Source organism: Trematomus bernacchii, unplaced genomic scaffold, assembly GCF_902827165.1.
Source record: "Trematomus bernacchii unplaced genomic scaffold, fTreBer1.1, whole genome shotgun sequence".
Taxonomy (NCBI): Eukaryota; Metazoa; Chordata; class Actinopteri; order Perciformes; family Nototheniidae; genus Trematomus; species Trematomus bernacchii.
In genome coordinates, this window is record NW_022987767.1 from 492,767 (window position 1) to 519,612 (window position 26,846).

Consider the following 26,846-nt stretch of genomic DNA (forward strand, 5'->3'; position numbering starts at 1 on the left):
TCCTTATCTGACAGTCATTTCCAAGGCCATGCGTGCAGTGTGGCCCCATGTGGTTTTGGCCAGGTGTAAAAGCTTGACCTCTCTGTAGGGCAGCAGAGTGACTTTCATTAGAGCACCCACTGGCTGCGTCCCACTGAGCTCACTCATAGATTTAACACTGCGCCTGCATACAAGATGAGAAGCAGGGTAACATAATCCAATAACGATCTTAAGGGGGGATGTAAACAAGGACATTCACTAGTACATTAAAAACCTCAAGACAAAAATAAAATGTCTCAATTTGTATTTTGGTAGACCTCGTATGCTTCATAATTTTAGATATTTTAACTAGGTACAGATGGGTAAGGTGTTTTATACATTACACAAACTGCAGCATTAGTGTGGAAAATACAACCATAACCTTTGTATCCTGGATGTCTGAGGGTTTTCTGAACATGGATACACACAGAAAAACACATTTGATACAAGCTGAACACACACACACACATTTTAAATGCCTCTGGATTTCCCAGCATGCTCACAAATGCCTCCCACCCGGGTGGTGTCGTCACGTCTGTTTCATACGCGGTCGCAGTTGTTTTTGATATTTTCATCTACTAGCCAGAGGATATTTATCTGCGGGAGCGTGGTGGCTGGAGAGCCTTTTTCAAATGTTAACAATTGCCGGGACACAACATGAGGAGCTCGCTAATTAATGCATCCAACACGGTGCCACAGTTGTGCTGGATAAATTCAAACGATTAATGTGTGTCATTATATTGTAATTGCATGGTAATTCTACATTGAACGCACACACACACAGACACACACCTCTTTACAGCCCTGAAGGGAGGTATGTTCCTCACTGCTCCTGAAAGCAGATTGAGGTTTGAGATTGTTTATCCATGGAGAATAAGGATTATCTAGTGGCAAAATATTCTCTTAGCTTCCTCACAACTTCATGTGTTAAATTTGTTTTGGTTTATTGTTTGTTTTAGGATATAATTTCACACGACTGGAGCACAAACATGCCTATTAAAATGCTAAGGGTGACATTTTCCTCCTTAAAAAGAGGAAAAAAACACCACTTGGTTGCTTTTGAAGAAATATCTGTTGTATTAAGTTAATGTGGAAACTGCCATGCATACTAATCATAACATGTTGTTTTTCTTGATTTATCGTAGTTGATTAATCTATTATTTATTTTACTGATTGATAGCTTGAAGGAAAACGCAGGAGGAGCTTCAGATCTGCCTCGAGTCACTCAGGGAAAGACACATTATATTTCTCTTCTCTGGCATATAAACACACTGTATGTAAGCATTCCCATTATATTGCAGGAGTGTTTGTTGGTACACGTATGTGAGGTGGAGCGGACAGATAGAGTGAGAGAGGAGTAGCGTTTGTCTACTTCAGCGTGAATAAACTAAACTGCTGTGTGGTGGGCTCATTGGTGGCCCCTACTGCGGCGCTTCATGAAGACATATGGGCCTAAAGAGCACTTGATGTGGCTGCAACCGCCTTGCTTGTCATCCACAATTTCGCCTTTCCTAATCCCTGCTTTAATTTACTCCACTCCACAAGGCAAGCAGTGAGTACCGCTGTCCTCGGGGGTCCTTTCACTTATGCCACCAGTGACAAGGAATATGCAGAGGTACAATTTCTCACCAGGAAGGGTGACAGAGAGCAGTGCCGCCGGGGAGCACACCTCCCGCTTTGAGCATCTTTTAATGTCACTCACAAGAGCACTTTGCAGTTGCAAACTATTCTTCAGAGACCCCTTTATTAACATGTTGATCCAAAGGGGTCATTAGGTAAAGATTGTTTGCTGCAGTGGATGCGGATATTGATTTGCTGAGAGATAGACTTTGCTGGAAAAGTTTGTGACAGTGCAGAGGGACTACAGAGACTACTTCTCCAGACTCAATCCAAACTGTTTCTTTATCCTTTCTTCTTCTGCCTTATTTTTCCCACTCGTCTAATTTTCCCCTGGAATGCTGGGAAGGAGAGGAGCCGACGACGGGCACAAGTAATTGCTATCAGTCTGTCATTAGGTTCTCTCTCTTGCCCCCTCTCTATTTTGTTTCTCTGTCTCCCTACACAGGCCTGTGCTCAGCATTGCTTACAAATAAGACACTTAGGAGACGAGTGGAATTTGCTCCCCAAAAGCTGTGATGTATTGGATTTTTTACGGTCAGAGCAGCTCCTCCAACCGCCTTTTCATTATCTGTTGTCCTGAGAACCATTTTCTCTATGTTTGCTATATTCACTCTCTCCCTCTCTGCCTTCTCCTCTCTGCCTTTCAGGGTATCATTTGCAATTTAATGCTTACCTGGGGTGAGCCTTGACAATAGCTTCCACCATGAAATGGCCCAGGCCCTGCCTGCATGCCTAATGAGGTTGATGTTGAGCTATTTAGGTCATTTTCCCTTTACAATATCTACTTAATGCAACTCCATGGGAGTGGATTGTTGGAACGGTTAAAGATTCTATTAAGTCTTTACAAAAGCCATTCCATTGCGCTGTCCACCACATACTACCAGGGGCACTGCTCTACTTCACTTTCACTTTGTGTGATTCTGTCGCAACAAAGCGTAGCAAGGAGGTGCGATGTTACCCCGGAGGGTCACCCCGCTAATATCTCTCCAATATTTGGCTGTGTGGTTTTTTTGCAGGTCAAAAGGCAAACATCCAGTCAATCGGCAGTTCCTTTTGTAACATGTGAAATCTGCATTGAGCTGGTAAATTCATATTAATCATCGCACCAAATGATCTGCCAAAACAGACGGCCAACACCAACTATTAATCAGAGCAGAACCCGTGACAGCCTTTGGAATCAGAAGGGAAGGAGTCGGAGGGGGGCTTCTTTGAGAGAGTACTTGATATGAAAACTGTGTTGTTGTGCTTTGTACCAGCCTGTGGGAGTTTTTAAACAAGCCCATATGGTGGTAGCCACCAGCTTTGGAGAAGGCGGGTGGGTTGGGGGGTTAGCCAGGGCCAGGATTTCACACAGTCAGTATTGAGTGGGATTGAGGAGGCGAGCTCTTAAGCTGTCTTTTCAGGCACAGCAAAAGCCCTCCATCTGGCCTCCCCTAAAACTCAGGGCGAGTTTACTCAGCTCCCTGTCGGCTGATTGGGCCTCCTGAAGCAGAAGTAACAGCATCAATAGTGTAAACCCTTGCCACTTGAGAGTATTACATTTCTTTTCATGCTTGACTTAATCAAAAGTGGGGAAGTGAAATTTACACCTTTTTGATGTTCTTTTTTCCCCGCTCACTAAGAGGGGCGATCTTAACCCATTTGATCTTCACAAGCGCCCACTAAATGGCCAAATATGCCAAGCAGACGGAAGCAGACGGTTGGCAGTTGCCAGTTTGCGCAGGGTCACTGTTGGAGCACTCCATGTGGTGGGGCAGGCAACCTCACAGAAGGCTCCAGTCTTTACAGAGTCCAGCCAAGCTTCTGTCTGGAGGCCCACTGTCCCTCGCTCACTGTCCGCACCCAGCCAAAAATCAATCCTCCCTCATGCTGGTTCTCCCTGCTCTGCCTGCGCCAGTGTGAGACTTGTGTCGACTGAGCGGCATCAATTGAACACTGTAACTGGGGCTTTATAACAAAACGGATAGACAAAAAGCACCAGCCAAGTGTCAGCGCTATGATGAGTATATTTGATGGCATTAGCATGGCTTTGCAGATTCCCTTTCTAGTTTGCATGAAACCGCACATCAAATCATGTACACACTGACAGATTGAGCCGTCAGCGAGTAGTTTGAACTATCGTAAAATTGCGAGGAGTGTGCTTCTTATCTCAATCATTTAAATAAATGGCCATCTGATAGCAGGGATATGAGTAAGCCAGCGAAAAGCTTTGTTCGGTTGTTGAATGTTTTGACTATAACCTCACTAATCCAAGCTGGTGCTGGAGCAGAGAGAGCCAACCTGCGGATGTGTGAAGATTCCCCTCAACAGGAAGCTGGAGAGAGCATTTGCCGGAGAGCTGCTAGCCAGTGACAGTTGCTCCAGGAGCCTGGCTTTAATGAGTGTGTGATGTCTGGAGTCTTTAGCTCATGTTAAGCCCGGGCTAAGGCCAGGATCTCACTGATGGAGCCCTAGGCCTGCGTACTGTGGAGCTGTGTTTGCACCTCTTAATGAAGCTGGAGGCCGACGACACTGCCTGGCCCTCCGCCTGCCCTTCCTCTCTCCCCAGGACCAGCCCTGTGCCAGCCAGGACTGCAGCAGAGACCCACTCCATTAGTTCCTGTTTATTTCCCAGGCTTCCAAACCCTACACCCTAAGTCATCGTGTGCAGCAATTTTCCCCTCCCCTTTCTTAAACTGTTGTTGGTTATTCATTTTGGTCCAATTTTCCTCACTCACTGTACTAGGCAAGACATGAAAAAAAAAACTGAGATAATTAAATGCTTGTGCCCTGTGGAAAACAATGTTTCCCCCCTCTTTGTGTTGAATATAAATTACCATTACAGTGCCTGGGTTGCAAAAATGTGTGTCAGTGTGTGTGTCTCTGTGAGGAGTTTACTTGGTGTCAGCATGAAAAGAAGGGGCCCCCATCCAGGCAGCCAAAACCCTGCCGAGGAACTTGTCTGGGATCGTGATGTTCCGACAGCTCCACTGTGACAAGATACATAGTTTCCATTCAGCGACAAGCTTCTTATTGGTTACTATAGTTTCACTAATGCCCAATTGAAGGCGATGCCTAATCTCGACAGAATGGGTTAAAAGGTGCCGATGTCCAGAGCCACAAAACCACATGTTGAGAGTCAAGGGACCAAGGCCCCACAAAGCACAGCTCTTCAAGCTTTGATGTGGCCCTATCAGGGGCAGGAGATTGAAGAGAGTGGGTGGGGGGGGGGAGAATACACAGAGGCCCCCGCAGCATACAAACCCCTCGAAGGACCCGCTGACAATGGCAACTGCTGAAGAGTGGGTCAGGGCCTCACAAAAGGTGGGGCATATCGGGAAGAGACGCGTCACCACTTCCTCATCCTCTTCTTCCACCTCCATCATCAGCACTTTCATCATCATTGCTGTCAGTTTTATCGCCACCGTCGCCATTTCTCTCATTCTTATAATCATTAACGTCATCCTCGTGATCATAATTGCCCCACCATCGGCTTGGTTATTACAAAACATCATTGCATCATGTGTTTTTCCTCTCCCTACCCAGCCTGCTATACCGCACACTTGTCTGTACCCTTTGCATCAGAATTGTTCAGAGTAGGGGGTCAAAGACGGAGCAGTGAAAAGGCGGAGAGCAGAATAAACAAGGAGGAGAGGAATACAGGATGAAGAGTGAGGAGCCACTGGTGTGTATGCTGAGGGGTGCTATGTTTAAGGCTCTCACATCTCAAGTACTATTCTGGAGTAGCCTGTGGAGGGCAGGGTGTGTGTGTGTGTGTGTGTCTGGGTTGGGGGTTTCTCTCTGTTTCAATAGACTGCCGCTCAATGGCTCTGAGGAGTAATTGAAAAGCTAATATTGTTCAGCATATCCCAGGGATTACGTCTTATTGTAGTAATAAGTATGCAATACTGCAATGTTTATTTTTGGTCAGGCTTTGTTGCAGCCACTAATTGGTGCCGAGTGTGAAAATGTGGAGTGAGCATTACCATGGCTGAGTCATGACGGCACAAACAGACATGCAGTAATCACTTGCACCGTGTTATCATTGAAAATGTCTTGGCTGAAAATCACTGAAAAAGATAGGATCGATAGGCATCATTTTACAAATGTAGTCTGCAAATATCTTTAAAACATCTGCTTATGTTAGTGATGCTGTTAAATAAGCAGGCTTGACTAGCAAAGCATCTGCTTATGATGTTTATCTCACAAACACAGAGCCAGCTGTTTGCAAGCCCATTCATTTATTACACAGACATTAACATTAGTGTAAAATAAAAAAAACTCAGCATTGCTCTGTCGTCGACCATTGCCATATCTCCCCTCATTGTGCGGTTTATGGCAGATTTTAAATCAATTAAGTATGTAATTTGTAACAACTGCTGAGACTGGTTCAGGCCTAAACAATGGCAATGGGATAACTGCCCTTTAGTGAAGCATCAATGGGCTTACAATGTGCTGAATTAGCTGGCATATTAATGACCAGCCGCAATACCCCTCCATTCTCCTCACCCAAATCTGCTTATGCAAATGGCCCATGAATCGAGTTCAAAGGAGTCTCTTTTAAGTGAGGCCTACACCCATCCATACGGGGCTGTGAGAGAAAGTGACATGAGAAAAGTTAGGGACACTTGTCTTTTTTTTCCTATTCTTCTCACAGAACATGATCCAGTTAGCATGCACCTCTGCTGGTTACTAGCATGGTAGGGGTTGTTGAGTCCATAGGATTGCTCCATGCAGAGGGGGCAGGGAGTGGGTTAATCCAGCCAATTGTGAATGTGTGTTTAAAATGTGGTGTTCAGCAGGGGGGGAAAGCAGGGCCCATCCAAGTTCATGCCCCTGTGTGAAAGAGAGGAGAAAGGCTGTGGGGTTCGAAGTTGAAGGAATAGAATAATCCCCTTCACATTTGTTAAAGGGCCAATGGTCTTTTGTGTGGGCCAAGACAAATTTAAAAGGCGATGTCATAATGGTTCAATTGGAATGATATCTTTGAACACAATAGATGTGGCTTCTTTCCACGAACAACTTAAAGCCCCATTGTTCCTATTATTGGGTGAGATGTTTGGATACATGCGTACACTCTGAATGAGAATAAGTTGTTGTAATACAACCTGTTATAAAATATTGAGCATGATTACACATGTTGTGGTCTCATGAATGATACAGACACAGTGAGAAAGGAAGGGGAGGGGGTATCTCTTGATGGTGAAAGTGAGTTCTTTCCCATACAACACAACATATGTAATGAATGGATTTAGATGATGGACAAGGACTGTTTAATAATTGAATAGTGAAAGAGAGACACTGTAAACACCAAACTACTGTATTAGTTATATATAACAAGTATATGTTGGCAACTTATTCAAAAGTAGGACTGTTGTGTTTCATTTTCTTATGACGAAAAAAATTCCAACCAATACAATTAAAACAATTTCCTTGCCTGACCTCTGGTGAAACTTTGACAGGTGAAAGAGCTTTGAACATGTTTGGTTTTCATGTTTGCTTTCTTTAGAGCTTTGACTGACTGTGTTCCTGACATTAGTGATGATGTATATGTTGGATATAGGAGTGGGAATTCTAACTGGAGTTAAAAGGCCTCTTGTTCTCACATTTCCACTTGGGGTGAAAGTACAAGCCCCATAGTAATCACTTTAATATCCAGAATAAATAAAACATTTATCACCACCGACAGCCCTCCTGTTGGAACAGCCTTTCTTTGCAATGCCTGACATCATGTGTTTGCCTGCATTTCCCAACAACTGTTGCCTGTGTATCTAGAGGCTTAATGCTAAGTTTATCCATGCAGTGCACATTCAACACACTGTTAACTCTCACAGGGAGTTGCCAATTAAACACAAAGCCTTAATTTATAAATCTAACTCTCTAAGAACACATAATACTCAATTGAGTGGTGGTTATTTATTATTGCAGGATTCTTCATGTGTTTGCTGGGAACAGTCCAACTTCTGGGAGGCAGCGTGCCAGCAACAGAAGCAGCGAGAAGGCTGACATCCTCGAGCTCACTGCTGGACAGGAAGGTCATTCCACCAAATTTGAAAGCAAACACTGGCTAAATAGTATGTGCCGATTAGTATTCAAAACTGCGTAAAGGGTTAGATTCCAAACACATTAATGTATTACAGGAGACATTAACTGCAGTCGAGTCAATTGATTTTGCATAGGCACGTTTTACATTTTCTTAGTCATTTATTATATTGGTATTTTGCCAATGCTGCTCTGCAACATACCAAAATAAATGACTGCAAAAGAGTGTGCTTCAGACAGAGCAAACAAGTTAAAGCAAAACAACTCCCTTCTAACTTCTGACCCCCACCTCCTCCTCCCCATCCATCTTGGCAATGGGGGTGTTGGACGCTGGCCTCTCAGTGCATTTTCCCTCCTTAAAGAAGCTCATAATGGCTGTGTGAAGTCCCTAAGAGGGAGGGTTCCACTAGGTGACAGATTCTTCCTGTCCGTGAAATTCCCCCTGCGATAATTTGTCTTTGTGCTGATGGGCCCGTAGCTCCACGCGACATGGGTTATGGCAGCAAGGGCGGGACCGTCCTCATCACCTGCCATCTCCGTGGCCCTCTTGACACCCCACTCACATAACCCCCTCCACACACACCCACACACTCTCCATTCTCCTGTCCTCCCTATCCCACACCCCCCACTTTCATCTCTCCAGCAGGAGCTGTCTCCTTACTGGCAGAGCAACCAAATAATGGAGCTTGTCACAGGCCTTGTTCTTTGTGTTTTTCAGGGCCTAAGAAAAATGCAAACACTCTATTGTAGTCATTAGTTTTCCCATCCTTTCTGCCGGGGCTTGTGGGTGGGGGCTTTGACCTGGTTCAAAAGGGACTCGGGGAGGAATTGCGCTTTTTAGAGAAAGTGAATTCTTGATGTCACATGCCTGGTGTGTGTGCATTATGCATTGTGAGTGTGCTTGCTTGTGCATGTGGCTCGACTGAATATGGTCTTTATCGCCTTGTTTCTGTTACACTACCAAAATGGTTCGTTTTTGTTCTTTGTGTACACTTCCTCTCCCCCTCTTGAGCTCATCAATCACTTGTCTTCAGAGCCAGTCTGTCCAAGTGAATGTGTACACGCTTAATTATTTGTAGTGTAATTAGTGCATGAAACTTCATCTTGGTTTAGTCGGACAGATTCCCCTGACATGGAGCGATGGGACCAAGTGTTTCAGGGGTCCCCAGCAGAGTTGTGGGTCAGGTGGGGGATGTTTGAACCGAGCTGCAGGGGTCCAAGAGGAATTTAGGAGCTGCTGAAAGTTAGAGAATGTCTGCTATGGTCATCATGCAGCTCAATAAAGTGTAAAAAAAAATTGAAAATTGCTTGCGTCACTGAATCTTTTCACACTGCATGTTGACATTTCCTTGTGTAAATGTTACCAACAGGAAACGGAACATAAAAAAGTGGCAGTTCATTTATTCATCTATTTGTGAAGCGATTTATTTGAGGTGTTTGATCGAATTAGCATGGATCAACTGTAACTGCAACAAACCAGTTTCCACATGATGAATTATTGCCATTGTACGGCTCTGATCAAAGACTTAACTGACAAGTGTACTTGGATTTTAACCTCTGTATTCAAATCCATCATCCCACTTAGTCCATTCAGTGTCTGGTGTTACATGGAAGCTTTGAAAAGGCTTAACAGGCCCAAACAGGAACCAGACACACTGGCTGCTATTCTTTGCCAGTGCTGTTATGATATTGTGTGGATGCTTGTAGAAACAAACCATCTGGGCCTGATTGAGAAGCTCATCAATAGGCAAGGAGAGACAAAGAGGAAACCCATGCTTGCTGCCTTTGTACTCACTTTTAATTCAGCTCTTATCTGGAATGTAGCAGCTGTCCACTGTACACAAAAAACTGCTGCCTTTCCCAAACCTGATCCTGGCATTTTCGCTGAGTGAAGAGAGACTGGGGAAGTGCAGGCCCCAGGCCCCTGGGGTATGACTGTGGGCCCCTGGGAAGAAACTGATGGACAGGAGTAGAGGGGAGCATAGCAACAGGCTGGCGCTCACACTGGGCCCTGTATGGGTCTGAAAAGAAGTGTGTGCGTCAGTGTGTGTGCACATGCAGGTGCGTGCACCAGTCGGTTAATGTGTGTCAAATTTCTGTGAGTGAGGTTTCCAGACATTCAAGGAAGTACTTTTTAAAGAAGCAGGTGTAAATATAGCCATGAAAAAACAGTGTCCTATTTACACACAACACATGTACACACATGTAGTCTCCTCGCCAGTCAGACTCTGGAGCCCCTTACCGCCCGATAACCCAAAGAGCATGATAGATGATGGCAGGCACTTTGAAGTAAAGCTTATCTAAATACAGCATAAAGAGCTGCCCTTTAACATACAAGCTCCCCATTCAACAACAGTCAATAACACATACCTGAGCTTCCATGTAGGATTAATGCTTGTCAATATGCACTAGAAACACACCCTATCACAATTTGCTGCACTGTAATTCTCAACATGTTAAAACTCATAATATGAAAGGGCATCTGTGTGTATATGTGTCAATGTGTTGCCTTTGTTTGTTGCTCATTTTCCAGGAAGCACAGCCACTCTGGCTCATGGCTCTGTAGATGTGTATTTGTTCACAGTTCATTTGATGTTGTTATCTCGCATTAGCCACAGTATTCCTCCTCATCTGTAGCTAGTGCTCTGCACAGCCCTCAGGTTATAGGCCCTCGTTTCACCCAGCTTACTAAACGACTTAACCAAACTAATGAATTACCCAATTAATCAGAGCAGGACCCTCTCTCTGCCCTTAAGTGCTCGTTTATAGAAGGAGACCGCCCCTTTGACCTCTATCCCTCTAGGGCTGTTTCAACCGGCTTCACTGCGTAACATTAAATAAATATAATTTCAAGGCCATATTAATTCCTCACATACCCATCCTTAAGTAATTAGTCACACTCGCTGTATGCATTCTAGGTTGTCAATACATGCGTGTCTCAGCTGCATGCATGTGCACTGTATGTGTGTGTGCAGAAAGTAGGCCCATGTTGGTGTGCTGTGTGAATGTGTGTTTAATCCATTTAAACCAAGTCCAATTCAGCCACTTCCTCTCTCAGTCAACCTTATCTGTAGCTGCTGGGGACAAAAATCATTTGCGGTGGAGTAAAATGAGTGAAAATAATGGGGAAATATCAAGTGCATCTTTTTCTCCCCCATTTATTCCACCCGCTCTGAGTGAGCTTTATCGGGCCGAACACATCGCAACATACCCCTCCTTTTTTATTTTACTTAGATTTTATTTTGCCCACTCAAACTTTTCATTTTCTGACAGATTGAGGCACCCTATTTAACAGTTTTATTCATCTGTGCCTGCAGGCAGGGACTGACGTTACAGTCAATAAAAATGGGAGAGCTTTGCCGGCACCTCTTCTTCCCAGTTCCCTTTGTGTGCAAAGTGGCAGCCGTGAATTTAATCGAGGGAGAATGTTGTGATTACTTAATGGTTTCCCAGGCAGCCATGGACTGGAGAATTAAATTCCGCATCTGCTTTCCAAGGCGTTAATCTCCTCTCCTCACATTCCGCCTGTTATGATGTGCACACAAGAGATAATGTTTAAACCGACTAAAGCAGGGTAAACCAGCGCAGGCTGTTATTGGCTTTATAATTACATAATTAACTTTTTGTTTCTAATCGTTACGGAGGTAATGGCTCCGCTAAAACGGGGGGGGCATCTGCCGAGCAGAAAAACCAAATCAAAAATCAATAATCCATAGAATGTCATTACAGTAAGTGCTTAGTCTTGAATCACAGGAGAGAGAGAGAGAAAAAGGGAGAGCAGGTTTGTCTTCTCTCCTCTCCCTTTTCTTTTCCTTTCCTCCTTTTCCTGTGCGGGAAATGAATCTCTTTTGGAGATGAGAGTGTTATCTGTGGGAGAGGAGGCCCAGCAGCTGTGGGGAGCAGCAGGGTATCGGGCTCTGCCAGGTGCATGGCAGAAGAGAGAGAGAGGGCCAAGCGCCACCGTAAATCACACCTGGCCTCCCAGCACTGCTATTGTGGGGCGATTGACCCGCTCCAAATGAATTCCATTTTCTGCAGGTCCCTCCTTATTTCTAATTTACATTGTGATCATATATGTCTGAAAAATGATATCATAAAAAAGATGAATGTACTAATTACCTCTCCTCTTATCTCTCCCTCGCCCGCTGCTCACCCCTTTGGACTTCCTCCTCGCAGCATGTAAGTATGTCACTTATTTCATCGTGACAGGCGTAATGTATTCACAGAAGTGCGCCATAAATACAGGCGTTCAGGTTGGCCACCTTGCACTCACATCAGGGGCCTCACAATGCCATGCCTGCTCAAATGAATGGGGAATTGACAAACATTTCTGGAGCCAAATTACCCCCGGTGTCACTGTGAAATTAGGTTCTTGACCCGGCCTCTGATGCATGCTTATATTTCTACATATTTTCCCCATCGATTTTCATGGATGGCGTCTGGCCATTGCGGTGTGAGACGAGGCTCCCTATGAGAAAGGGGTTAGGGGTATTTTTAATACACCTGTGAAATGAGTGCCTACTCGTCATGAATATGCTAAAGTAGAGCTGTCACAGCAGTCAGAGTGATATCCCCTCACCTCAGCCAGATGAGCTGCGAGGGGGATAACTGACTTCCACTCTGAGGGATGGGCGACCGAGCTTATGCTGCCTGCCACTGTCATTTTAACAAATAGGCTTATTAACAGTTCAGAGGCCAAGGACAACAGCAAGGTTACGCAACTATGCTGACATAATGGGAGAATATGAGAGAAATATTGAGTTGGATGATCGGTTCTGATTGTGTGTGTTCCCATTTCACTCCTACACAGCCTTGCCTGAATGTCTTCTATGTCCTGCCGTCAGAGAGATGACTTCCTCAAGTGTTTATATCTCCTTACCTTGGGATGAACTTGTAGCCTGCCTGTCAACATCGTTGTGCTTAAGACTTCACTTTAGGAATGACTTTGACTTTGCGTGTGAGTGTCCCTGTCTGGGGTTGGTTTTTCTCTGCATCTGTTAGGGTCTTCAAGCACACATGCTCCATCATTTGACTCAGGATTCCATGACACTTTGCTTTGGCACTTGACCTCCTGACCTCATTCCCAGACTGCTATAACCACCCCCTCGGAGCCGAGCATGGCTAGCAATATAACGGTAATTCGCTGAGGTCACTGTTACTAACATGAATTACAACAAACCTCCGAAGAACATGTGAAACAATGTTCAGAAGGGTCACAGGAATGTCTAAAGGGAGATTTAAAGTGAAACGCTTGTTTTTTAAAAGTGACTTCCTACACAGTTGAAGAATGATGTATGCACAATGTCTCTTTAAGACCTTGTCACTAACTATCAGTAGCTATAGTTAGTATGTTCACCACATATCACTGAATTTAAAGCACTGTGTGGATGACGTTATTCTTCTAACATATAAACTCTGTGACAAAGTCTTATTTTCACCTCTGAAACTTTTGAAGGAGAGTACAGCCTGGCGTGACAAACAAGCCTTTCCTTAGAAACACCTCGTTCTGTGTGTGTAGCCATTACCCTTTGGTGTCACATTTGGCATTTGTTTTAAGTTGAGTCTTTTCAGGCACAAAGGCACTATCTCTAGCTGTAAAAGCCTGTGTGAAACGCTTTGCTTAACCTGCTGACACAAAGGAACCACTTAAGCGGTTTTCCCCTTCATCCTCTACAAGCGCAATGACTCACTTTCCATTTGAAATCAATAATGGGGGATGCCGATGACCGAAGGTAACCGCGGTAAGAGGACGTACATACTGAAAGATATCAACAGCAAAAGGCCACAGGGCACATAACATCGGCAAACTGCACAACATACCTGTGTCTATATGTGCACATTTACCTATGAATCTCAAGGGCTTGTAAAACTTGGTTCAAAGGGCCCTTCTCCTTTAAACCAACTTGATTCCCGGAAGAGATTTGTGGACCTGTTGAAAGAGCACCAGAGGCTGGTGGAGGAAAAGGCGCAGACCCAGTGAGCAAAGCTGCCCTGGGGGCCGGGGGGTCGGTGCTGGGTACACCCTCAGCCCCTCAGCCTGCATGACTGTCTGTAGGGCGGGCGGCCACCTGGCCAAAGATGGGAGCGCCAGTGATTAATTCACCTTGTTTATGGAGCCGTCATCGGAGTGAGATGGACGAGGCATCAGGATGATGGATGAGGGCCGGAGCAAGGGCTGATAAGACATGGCCCATGAATCTGTTCTACATCATCGGCTCCTTTGATCACTGACAGAAGTTCAGAGATGGGCCTGTGCATCTGTCCAAACAAACAAAAGCCTCTTCCCTCTCAAAACCCTCCCTTACTCCGCAACACTGCAACCCTCCACCCCCCCAGCTCCGATACCCTGCCTCTCAGGTTAAGTCTCACTCGTAAACAAACGGCGGAGAGACAAAAATGGAATGACAGAGAGGTCATGCATCTGAGAGCGTGATGGAGTGATAAAGGGAAAAAAAAGAGTGGGACACGGATTGGAAAAGACAGCAAGACAGAAAGGGAGAGAGAGCAAAGTATCCATAAGGGGGGCTTGGAGCCTGTGAACCATGGCAGCACGGTTTGAAGCCCCCCAAAAGGAGCCCTCCTCTGCAATGACAGATTCGGCAGATAAGAGATGATCCATGAAAGCCGATCGGTGTGCTGACAGCAGGAGAGAGGCCTTGGCCCCGGCCGGCAGGGTGCATTACTGTGGGCAAACGCAGCTGTCGGGGGCCAAACGGGCCCTCAGCTTTCTGCCATGCCACCACACTGACGTCACACAGCAGCGCCAGGGTCCGTCCAGCCCCTACTCGACTCCCTCCAGTCACCGAACACTGCATTCCAGCACTGAAACATTCCCAGGCCAGTCTATTGCACAACTTCATTTTGGGGTATATATCAGCTGACAGGTGTTGAAATCTCAGCAATTCTCCAACATATTGACAATGTGTAAAGGAATGCAGGGGCGCACTGAGTGAAGGGCTTCTGATAGGTACGGCATAAAAGATTAGACTTGGGTTTATTCTTGAGAATCGCATTGAGCCGCAGTTACGAGGTCTCTTTTACTCTTCTAACACTGTTAGACTAAGGAGCTTTAGCGCTGCTCTCAACATAGACAGACAGAAATATGGACAGCATGGAGAATGAGATCCACTGTGTAAAACAGGGGACTTTCATGTACTTTCCCTGCTGAACACGCGGCCGCACGGCGCTTATTCCACCAGCCTCCAAAGAAAATTACCCCATCTACCAAGGGAGCTGAGAAAAAAGGAGTGCGGGCGATTCCCTCAAGGAAACGAAAGGCAGTAATAAGCTATTTAATTTATACTTGAAATGATTGTATGCTCAATAGATACACTCTTGGTCCTTATTGCTATTTAAATTATTATTCTCTGCAAATTATTTTAATCCATTTTCAGAGGAAATTTCTCTACACCCTCATTTAAACAGCTAAATGGGGGCATCTTTTAACTTCATGCGGTCGACATAGTAAATTAGAGAACTAAAAGGCCTTCTTTTATTTTGGCATTCGTTTCAAAGTATTAGCTCAGTAATGGATATCCTCACATACTAATGCTGAATTATTTTACATATAAATGCTGATTTAAATGCAATGGCTCATTGGCTTACCATTAAAATTGTTTGTTTGAGTCCGTCCTTTCATGAGGAGCATTATAAACAACCTTGAAGTGAGCAAAACTGATATGGTGAATTTGTTTTCCCACTGAGACTCACTTTAATTAACATGTATGCAATAAACACACATGGCTTTCTGAGGGGAGTTAAGGACAAAGTATAATGTGAACAAAGACTTTTTGCAAGGACACCGTGACCTTATAAACAGTACTTACCGGCAGTCAACCATACATATCATTCTCCATGTAACCATTCAAAGCTCTATATCTGTATGAGATAAGAACTGTGGATATGTTCCTCATAGCTCTGACCTTGGTCTGAGAGCTGATCGCTTTGGTCTTTTTCTCCTTTTGATCTTGTATCTCTCAAAGTCCCGCTTCACCTCGGTCCATGTCTAAATCCTCTCTACCTCTCCTCTCCTCACTTGCTTCTCTTCTCTTCATTCTCTTGCTCACCTTTCTACTCACATTAAAAGCTGAGGTGAATACATGAAAAGAGCGGTGACCTTTTAATGAAAATGTCAGTATTCCTGTAGTGGGGGGAGAGGCAAGCTCTGTGTTCAGAGACCAAGCACAGTCTCCATGACACTTGAGCTTTCACAAACTCAACTACATGGTCCTTGACAGCGTTTAAATGTCTCTTTTCCTTTGCCTTTTTACTCTGACGTCAGGGCAGGGGCCCAGGGTTCTTACGGTCATTAAAAACCTGGAAAAGTCATGGAAATTCAAAATGCAAATTCCAGGCCCTTGGAAAAGTTATGGAAAACAATATTTTTCCCAAGGTTTTGGAAAAGTCATGGAAATGTAACTAAAGTTGCATCAAATATAATTTATATTTTAGCTAATCGCCAAAATAGTAATACTATAATGATAATAAATACTGTATCGTATAGTAATGAATAATAAAATGGCATGTAACTGTCGAGGTATTTTGCTGGTGAGAGATTTGAGTTGCTTTAGCGTGTAGAAGCTAGTAAGCCTACTATTTGATTTGTTTTAGATAAGCACAACATGTTTCATATGCAGACCTTATTTTCCTGTTCCATGTTAAAATAAACCATTTTCAGTGGTACCGCTGAGAAAGAGTACTTTTTTTGGTCATGGAAAATGAGGTAAAGGTCATGGAAAAGTCATTGAAAATCATTGGTGAAAAAGTGTATGAACCCTGGAGGCCTTCTTTGACCTCCTTTTTTTGTCTTCAATGGATTTTGAGTAGTGGTGGCAATTCGCATGATCATCTCCTATATCTCTTTCCTATTCATAAGCACTGCTAACACAAGTGAAAGAAGGACAACGCATATATTTGTCCAAACTTCATCCAGATGTTTTGCATTAAAACCAAGACAATTATAAAGAAATAGACTAGAAATTATTCCATGGGGATTTCTGCAGTGATGTTTCAACTACATCTGGGCTCGACTGACACCTGAACGAAATAATCGCTATGGGTAATGTCACTTTGATGTCTTCCTTTCTAGCTTGTTCTCTCTTTCTTCCCTCCTAAGTCCACCTTAAGAAATTGAAATGTAGATCTTCCTGAGTGGCTGACGGCAGCAGGTGCCACACAGTGCAGGCATGATCGTTTGTCGACTGTACCTCTGCCTTTTGTCACGTTTTGTCTCCCGTCTCTATTTTTAGTGTGGCGAAAAGACGTCAAGGCGAAGGTGTGCTTTAAGTAAGTGACAACCTGACGCCCGGCTTTATTTGATGCTTGCCAGATCAAAGCCTCACTGCAGGGCACGCTAATTTGAAGTCCACCGCAGTGATGATCGCTGTGCATGATTACCCCACAATGGCACTCCTATTAATCACATCACTCTGATTATTCTAATTTGATTTGACTCAAAGATGCCTCCCCCCCAGTCCTACCTCTCTCTTCCTCTGTCTCTCCCTCGCTCTCTCATCACCGTCATCACAACGTCTCCCAATAAAACTGTCAAGTGGGGCGACTGCTCTCCGCAGTAAGTGGATGACATTTAAAAGGCTACAACATGACTGACAGTGTACTCACAGAGGGAGGGAGTGAGAGTGCAGAGGGGGGGAGGAAGACGAGGAGAGAGGGAGACAGGGAAGATGAGCGAAGGAGGGGATGCCCATGTTAATACTTACAAATGACTAATGTCTCCCCCAGCAGGTGCCACGGCCAGACAAACTGGGTAAATGTTGAGATTTCTCCGAGCACAGCAGCATGCAAAGTGAAACCCAACTGTTCCTGATGCAGCTCTGTGGAAGTGACTGCCGCCGTCGGGTAGCTTAGCTCTGTCTCCCCCCATCACTCTGCTTGCTTAATTGTTTTTTGTGTTTCCAGCCCATCCAAACTAGGCTCCATCTACCGTGTGAATGCTGTCTGGCTTAAGCTATGTCAAACTTGGACTGCATTTTATGCAAAATAGTATATACTTTTCAACCGGACTGAGGCACTCTATGAATGTCGTTATCTGATATATTACCATTTACTCCGTATTGTCCCTTCATTGTGTTGTGCATACCTTAATTACAGATGTGTGTACAGTATAAATATCATTTTCCAAGCCCTTTCCAAAGTGTCAGCTTTTCAGGAATCAAAAAATAACGTTGCTTTTTGATTGACAACTGACAACTGATGATGTCAGCAATACTTTCTGTCACTGTTTGACTGCTTTAGAAATAATGAAAGTCGATTTTAAATCAGCAAGCTGCAGTTATAATTACATTAGCTTATAGTCAAGTTAGACTCTGATTATCAGTGTTTTATCTAAAGAATTTGTCCAAACTTAAAAAAAATGTTTCTTAATGAATTCCTCCTTCCTGCAGTGGCCCCATTTGACATCCAAGTGTAATAGCTCATTTTAAAACGTCCATGCTAACAAACAATATTAATGGTGTAAACTGTGTGTCCCTAGGTATGAGTCGCTCTTATCTCTGCAAGAAATGACTGCTTGATAGCACATGGGAGTGCCATGTCATGATAATTGTCCTTATAATCAGCCAATCTAAAAACAAATGTTCAAGTCATCCTCCTGAGTAAACCAGTTTAAATAGTTGGGAAAGCCAGGGAATCACAGCCTAATTTAAACATTAAATAGTTTAGTCTGGAGTGTATCTGAACGGGCTAAATTGATTCTCATATTGATGATTTGTTTTGAGTTAAACCTTACAGACTTAAAAAAATAGAACTGATCCAGCTGTGTGAGGCTGTTTCGGTAGGACGCCTCAGATTTTGTTTTGGTTTCCAATATTTTCAGATGCTCTAAAATTCTGGGAATATGTCAACACAAAACAATCTCTGCAGCAGCTCCGAAATCAGAAATGTTTTAAAAAGTAAGCAATCCTCATCATTTTCATATCAACATTTAACTTACTTTACAACTGAATGCTTTGAAGCTGAAGTAGCAATATGTTATCCTGTTCACTTCCTCTACAGCAATATAATCAGCAGTGATCGAGGAAGTTACTCCCTTTGATTAAACCCTTACAAGTTAAAGTAGTGCAATGAAAGTGTTACTTAAGAAAAAGTATTAAATGTAAATGTACTTTGTGCAGAATTTTTTTTTTTAAATATTGGCCTTAAAAGTGGGGTAGGTAATTCACTTCAGAAACACTTTTTGTTATATTCCATGGAATGCTCTTAAAGGAGAGGTGTCATGCTTTTCCGGTTATTACCCGTCCCCTTGTGTGTTATGAAGGTTTTTATGCATGTAAACGGTGTGCAGAGTCAAAACCCTCAAAGTACACCCTGTAGCGAGTAAAACTCTAACACCTCCCCAAAACGCCTCGTTGGAGATACGTCATTGTCCATTTGATTCTTCCGGGTACGGGATGATGTAATCCCGTACCCGGAACTAAATGGACCAATCCGTGGAGCCGTTACGTTACGTCGGTGGAGCCGTTACGTTAAGCCCCCGCTGATTGGTCCAAATTGACCAATCCACGGACTTCCTCACACACAGGCAGCTCTGCTGATTTCTCCTCCCTGGCTGCAGGCTGATAACAGACAGTTGGGATCGCGGTGAAATTCTCTCTGCAGACCCATTCTCACAGCGTTTATCAACCTTTTTCGTACTCAATATCAAGCCACACTTATTGTTTTTAATTCGGCTGTGAGTTTGTGTGTGCTCAGGATGAGTTTGGCTGTGTTTCGCTATGTATCCTAAACAAGGAAACCACACCTCCACGGAGCTCAGCGCGATTCACAACGTCCCGACCAATCAGAGCACACTGTGCTCACAGGGAGGGTGGGGGCTGGAGCTTTTGGAGCTCCAACGAGCCGTTAAAGGCAGAGAGTGAAATTCAGTGAATACACGTAGTTTACAGAGATGCTGTATGAGAAACCAATGTGAGTTTGGAAAAATGCACAATATAAATCTATTTTAGTATACCTCAACAATGGAATTATGATCAGTGGAAATGGCCATGACACCTCTCCTTTAACATCCCGATAGCAATGAATACATTAAATGCTTTGACAATAAATACGTAAACAAAATTCATCTCTGGAAGCCGTGGCGCTGTAAAAAGCACGTCCAATCATCTGAGCCGGCCCGGCTAAAATAACTGGATGGCCTACCTGCCTGTCAGCCTTCCATCTCGTGCACAAACTTATCTCGTGCCCTCATTGGTCATGTGCGCGTTCGTGTGTGTTGGAGGAGGGGCTCTGTAAGGAAGTCTGAAGGAAGGGGCAGATTTATTTCGGCTGCGTACTTTCAAATTCTAGCGCACTCGAGCTGGTTTCTCCATTCTTACCTACCCTAACTTTAATGTTTATAGATGGCAATTAGTTTTCTCTCAATCAGCTAATTGATTAATTAGTAAAACAGTTTTAGTATAAACAATTGTATTTATAACAACACATTATATTTTATAAACTGTTCTGTTTGTTATAATAAATAATAATAATAATAGATTTATTTTGTAAGCGCTTTAACAGGTGCTCAAAGTCGCTTCAGAGATAGTGAGAAAAACAAAAAACAACAAATATATATAGTTAAAGTCACATTAAAATCAAGCAATACAACAACAATCACACATTAAAAGCCAGATTGAAGAGGTGAGTTTTTTGAAGGTGGTGAGGTCAGTGCAGTCTCTGATGGGTTGTGGGAGTGAGTTCCAGAGAGAGGGGGCAGCGACGGAGAATTAAAATATGTTCTTTTGAATTGTACTTGAGTAAATATATTTACTGGTTACTGTCCACCACCAATAATCAGCAGAGCTACGTGTGAGACACCTATCCAAGCCAGAATAGCTAATACACTGAAAACTCTTATAGTCCTTTTAGATCTATGCCTAACCAGCACCATACCCTTCTGACTGCCCTCAGACCAGGGTCAAAGGTCGCGTTGTTACCTGCACATATGGTAGTGTCAAAGCCAAGAATAGGCAGAAAAACAACATTTCTACCATAAAAAAGTTCCGTGACCCCACCCACCTATACAAAAATGATCAAAGACCAGAATCAGGGATCCTCTGTCCTCCAAAAGGATTATTTTAATTTGAAAAAAATGAAATACATACATTTTTCTCAAAACATAACAATTGTTTTAGCAAATCTTAAAGCAGACACATCCAACAGCCAACATGGCTAGGCAATTCAGAAATCTCCCCAAATGTATTTCCAGAAGTGACACTTTCCTGTTTATTGATGTTATTTATTCCCCTTTCTTTGAACACAACCTCACCGTGCCAGGCCTTAACTTGCAAGAGCGGCATGCTCCACCCTGACTCTTTGGGTCCGGACAGTGAGAGTTTTCGTGCGTCATTCGCAGTGTGTCCCGGCTCGGTGCCGAGACAACACCAGAGCACATCCTCTTTTTAGACAATAGACCTGGCCTGCCATGTTATACCCACACAGCAGGCGTCCACACTCTGCAGAGGGCAGGAAGCTCCTCCAGCTGACCCACTGCCTCCTCACATATACAGTCACAGGAAGTTCCCTCGGCCAACCGGTGTTCACAAGTTAAATAAGTTCACCTCTCTACTGTCTCTGACTAATACGGTTTCAATACAGAGTTTTGCATCAATCAGTCAGGAAAACCTTTTAATGTGCTTTAAAGTAAAACTCTATTTGATTGAAGGATCATATTGACACACGTGGAATGAACATCACTGCATTTTTTTTCTAAAAATACCCGCAGTTTCCTTCAGAGATAAAAAAAAGAAAAATACAGTATCACAATTCCTGTGATGACTCCTATTGTTTGTAACAGTGATAACAGGCTGTCAAAGTGTGTTACGCTTCCTTTCATGTCGTTCTAGGACAGTATAAGCACTGGTATTGCATGAGGCATTGTCAATAGAGCCTCTGAGACATCTACTCAGGGATTTGATAAAAGCCCTAAGCCGTAGTAAAACACACATTCTCCTTTGTGTTAGTTTAGGTATGAAAAACTCCCTTTAAATCGACCGTGTATCTGTGTCACTGAAAGTTCAACAAGATTAGATATGGGATAGTTTTCTTTGCCTTTATTTGCGTTTGTTTGCCGTAGGCGATGGTGGCCCACAGAGAAAAGTAAACGCTATATTTTATGTTTAATATTTTAAGTATATGCACACATATAAAGACACTCAACACACACAAAAAAAAACCTGCTCACACACTCATACAAGGCTCCTGCTGTCTATAATACACTCTTAGGACTGTAAAATTCACACCTATCGGGCCAGAACTCCCTGACAGACTGGTCCATTTGGCATACAGATGGTACTCCTGGTAAAGTGTGGTGTAATTGGTGCACAACCATGGCACTGTGTGGCCTAGCAGCCAGGGGCAACACATTTTCTGGACAAAGGGCAGGACGTTTTTGGCTCGATGACGGGTTGTGCAAAAACCAAGGGCCCCAATGCTGCAGCCATATGTTGTGTAAGTCTTATAGAGGCTGCATGTCTTTGTGCATGTAGCTGGAGGGTCACCCGTCTTTGTGTGCCGTGTGTTATGGTGTGACACTGCCATTATGGATGAGTGCTGACAGCCGGTGGAATGGCCACAGACAGAGGGCTTGTACTTGTTGTGTTAACACTGGCGGGACACAATAATCTGCTACTTGTAAAGCAGGTATCGTCCTGACAAAACCATTATTGTCTCCAAATGGTAATGAGGGCTGGGGAGGGACTGGGAAATAGATTTAGAGGAGGCTGGTCCTGGGCCATGGCCTGCCTGGGATGGGGGTGAGAGGGTGGGGGGGTAGGACAGGGAGGCGGGGGAGCGGGGCATTAGGTTTGTTCTCTTGCATCACTGAGCACTGGAGAGTTGTCTTAAATTGCCACAATACAAATTATCTGGGCTAAAGAATTGAAGCCACAGAAGAGGGGGAAAACAGATGACAAGCCTGAAGATTTAAGTCAAACTTACAAAAGCTTTCTGTAATACCCCCCCCCTCCTTCTGCCCACGTCTTCCTCTCTGTGCATAAGATCAGGGTGGAATAAAAAGAGGGGGGAAAAAAAGAAAACAGGGAGTTTTGTTGGTGTCTTCTAATGAAGCAAGCAAAGATGCAAGTCAATAGAGCAATTCATTAACAAATCAAAGTCCCAAGGGCCTGCCTGGCAGCATGGCCGTGTTTGTGAAATCCCTCCTTCAGAATGGATACCCATATGCCGGGGGTCAGGTTGACGCCCCTCTCCACACTGTTTACCATTCAGTATACACACACATGGCCGTTAGGGTCACCGCTATCTAACGCGTCTGCTGAATTTCCATATGGTCCATGAAAATGGATACGCCGTTGGACCTCCCTCACTTCCCACGCCCAGGCCTTGAGCGCCTTTAGCTGCTGTGCGGTTTATGTGTGTCCACACACTTCAGTCGGGGTGGGTTAGAGAGACAGGCTGGGGGTCATACAGGGTTCTGGATTTGCTTATGTTAGATACCCAGTCAAGAACTGAAAATACTGTGTCTGCCAAACAACGTTCCTTTCTTAAACTTGTTACACCTAAACCTTTTGCTATAGACTGTTATCTCCCTCCCCGGACTTGTCTCCCCCCCTGTACCGCCCTTTTTCCCTATTCCCCCCTCCCGCCTTTGCCTGTAGTGCAGCTTTCAGAGGACTTTCAGAACTCTTGCAGCAGTGGCGTTGATGTTGCTTCATAAGAACGTGAGGGCAGTACTGATGGCCGACTGAGTGTGAAGCCCATTGAGACAGTGTTGACCTGCTGAAGAGGATTCCAGCCTGAGGGCACTTCACATGACTCTTTCAAATCCACACAAATAAAGCTCTTTATGGCCTGAAAGTGGCCCCACAGAATGGGTGCTACAGAGCCCCCTGAAAAGCCCAACACGATTGTCATGGATATTACACGACGCGAGCAACAACGGGCCGAGGAGACAAGTGTTGATCGGGAACAAAACTCGAGCAGACTTTTCCGTGAGGCGGGCCAGGGAATGTTGACAGGCCGGTGAATGGTCTGTTTAACCCTTTGAAAGTGAATGGGGGCTCCCTGAAACAAATGCATTCTGATAGACTTTGTACGCACTGGGACACAAAAAGTACACTAAGCCCCTGCAAGGGAACCAGGCAGAAGGCGAGAGACGAAAATAAGATTGGAAAGGTGGGAATGTGTTTGCGCCAGATTCCATCAGCCCGGCTCTTCTATTTTCTGGCTTCGACGCTTCTCTTTTGAGCTCAACAGAGAGATGATTTAAGCCTTGACTGGGCTCTAGCATCCATTTTGAGTGAGCCCATTTAGAGTTTCAGACAGACTGTTTGTTCACAAGAGTATGCTGCTGTTTGATGGAGAATGTCAAGCCTGAAGTGAGTGCTATTCCACTGGCACTCATTCATTCAGTCACCTAAAAACGCTTATTTCTCTATCACCACTCAGGGGTGAAGCCAAGCTCCAACTGCATTGTTATCAGATTCTGTGTAATTTCTCCATATGGGTGTGAAAGTTAAACACAAACCCTGCCAAAAAGAATATATTGCTATATTGCCACAGGGAGGAGCCTTGCCTGTGGAGATTGTTAAAAAATGTTAAAAAGTAATAGCAATGTCATTTAAAAATGCTAATCACTGCAATGCAAATGCTGTACTTTGTAATTAAACTTTGCTCTGAAACAGATATTACTCCTGCTGATTTAAAATTGGGGCATGTGACAGTTATGAGGCTGTTAATTGCAAAACTGCTCAGCATTGCTAATTGTTCCACGGGTGAATGAAATGAGGCTCTGGCAGGCGTACTCTATCAATGTGGGGAGCAATTGTTGGCCACTGTGGCACACTGCAGAGTCACCTGTGTGCAGCCACGCGTACTCTGTATGAGCTAAATGATTCATTTGGAGATGAAGAAGCGTGAATTTGTGATAAAGGATGGAGATGAATAATTAGGGATGTAGAAGCAACTATCTGCCCATACTTTTGTTACTATGTCTTTTCTGAAATAGGAGACATGTTACACATTGGTGTGTTACATTCCCATTCTCAAGATATTTGAATTCAGTCCATCATGCATACAAAATGTGCCACTTATAAGTTACCGCATGTTCAAATGTGCCTACATACCCAAACTCAACATGAGTTTCCTCCAGCAAACTGCTAAAGCTAGGCTGTCACCCTCCAAACTCTCACACACAGTCTTCTCAGACAGCGAAAAACTTCTCCAGCAGAGCTCCTGCATGCTGACGGTAATCCTGAACTTTGGAAACTGCAAGGGGGGGGGGAAGAGAAATGTGCTTAGTTCAGCTCCTTCTTGTCACGGGGTGTAGTTTGAGTGGGAGCAGACATGGCTGCCATTGTGGGAGCGTTCTGTGTTGCTGTGTTTGTGTCAGGAAGGCTTTCAGCAGCGAGCCTTGTGACAGTGAGGACGTGTGAGGTGCATTGAGATGTCCTCGTTCTAGGAATACTGCCACCGCCACCATGAGACCAGCCAATTATGCCTCCAGCATGCAAATGTCTTGCCGAGAGAGCGAGAGACAGAAACATAGAAAGAGGGAGAGAGAGAGCAAGTGAGACTGTGCGTTAAGACAAAGACACAATGGGGTCTGTGAAGGTTCTATGTGTGCCCCGCTCAGTCTGAGACTGTTGTTTAATTGCCATGTTTACCCAGCGACTACATCCCATGTCATTAGCACACAGTGTAGTGTCATTTGTGTTGTCACACCACTCTACAGCACCATGGGGTCATTATTGCTCGACTGGCTTGAGCGGGGAAAATTGACATATTTTATGTGGGAAATCCTGATACACTCCATGGAGTTGTTTTCTCTGCGCTTTCAAACAGCCATGGGGCCAATTAATTTTTGACCAGTCCATATCCCAGGGACTGCTGTTGCTTTTAATGGTCTGGTTAGCTCTGGCTCACATGTCACTGTGTATTTGATGAGACAGATAACTGCAGTCTTTTATAGCAGGGTTAGAAGAGATGAAAATGATATACATTTGATTATAGAATTTAATGGAAAAATGTAAATGAGAAAAACATTTTTTTTTCAAAATCTTAAATGTGGTTGATGTAAGTTTGTCAAGTAATTAATCAATATGTAGTTACTGGGTTTTGATGCATTTAAGAAAAAAAGAGCTTGGCATTAGTAAAAGCTTATTTACTAATTGTGTGTTTGCATTGTTCCCTGTAAGAAATGATAACAAGGAAAAACAGTCTATCCTCTCCCTGTTATGTAGCTGCCTCCCTGTTACACAGTATATTAGCAACACATACAGAGATCGGAGGAGGGAGAGAATAAACACAAAACACTGAGTGGGAGGTGAAAAAAACCCCTCTCTGAATCCCTGACTGCCTGGTCAACACAGGTGGCAGATTCACAGGAAACAGATTTAATTATGCTCCTGGTAACAATGCTTTGTCCTTACAGCGGCTGACATCGCTGTTGACAAAGGCCGCCGCTGCATTCTAATCAGGAAACAAAATGCCGTGGAGCGCCCCAAAGCCCTGTCGGTGGATCATTAGCCAACCACCTCCCAGGATCCAGGGGACTCGGCAGAGAGTGCAGCCCTGACATACAGTACCGTGCCATCAGGCAGACAGAGCTCGCCTTCCACCCTGGAGACTGAGGTCCACCACGGGGTGAAGGGAGGACAGAAGCTGACCAACTGATAGACAGATAGACAGAGCGACAGCCGCGTTGCCCTGCCTGGCCGTCCCACCAGGGCCGAGCCTAACAAGGGGGCTGACAGGCTGCAGCTGGGTCCTGCCTAACGAAGGCAGGGACATTAGCGGGGCTCTACGTCTGTCTCATTAAAAGACATCAGCCCACCTTGATTTTCACACACACTGGCCGCTCGAATGACAGCTCGGCATGCCACCAGCCAATGAGGGAGAGCGGAGCACGGACACCGCCGGGCAGGTGACGTGAGGAGTTGTTGACATTACAGCGTCGGGAGGGATAGGGGTCAAATGTAAGGGTGACCTCTGTCTCAGGGACAGTGATGACCTCGTTAGGGGCCCCTGACAAAAGGACGACCGGCTGGGTGTCACCACTGTCATGGTATACACAGGTTGGCTGACATCACAGTCTCTCATAGCCGCGGCTCACACCAGCTCTCTATGACTACTCTGTACTGCTGACACAGGGGCGCTCGCTAATGAGCATCAAAGGGCCTGTCCTTCAACTAGTAATGAGGATAGGTGACGACAATATCACATAATAACAGGGG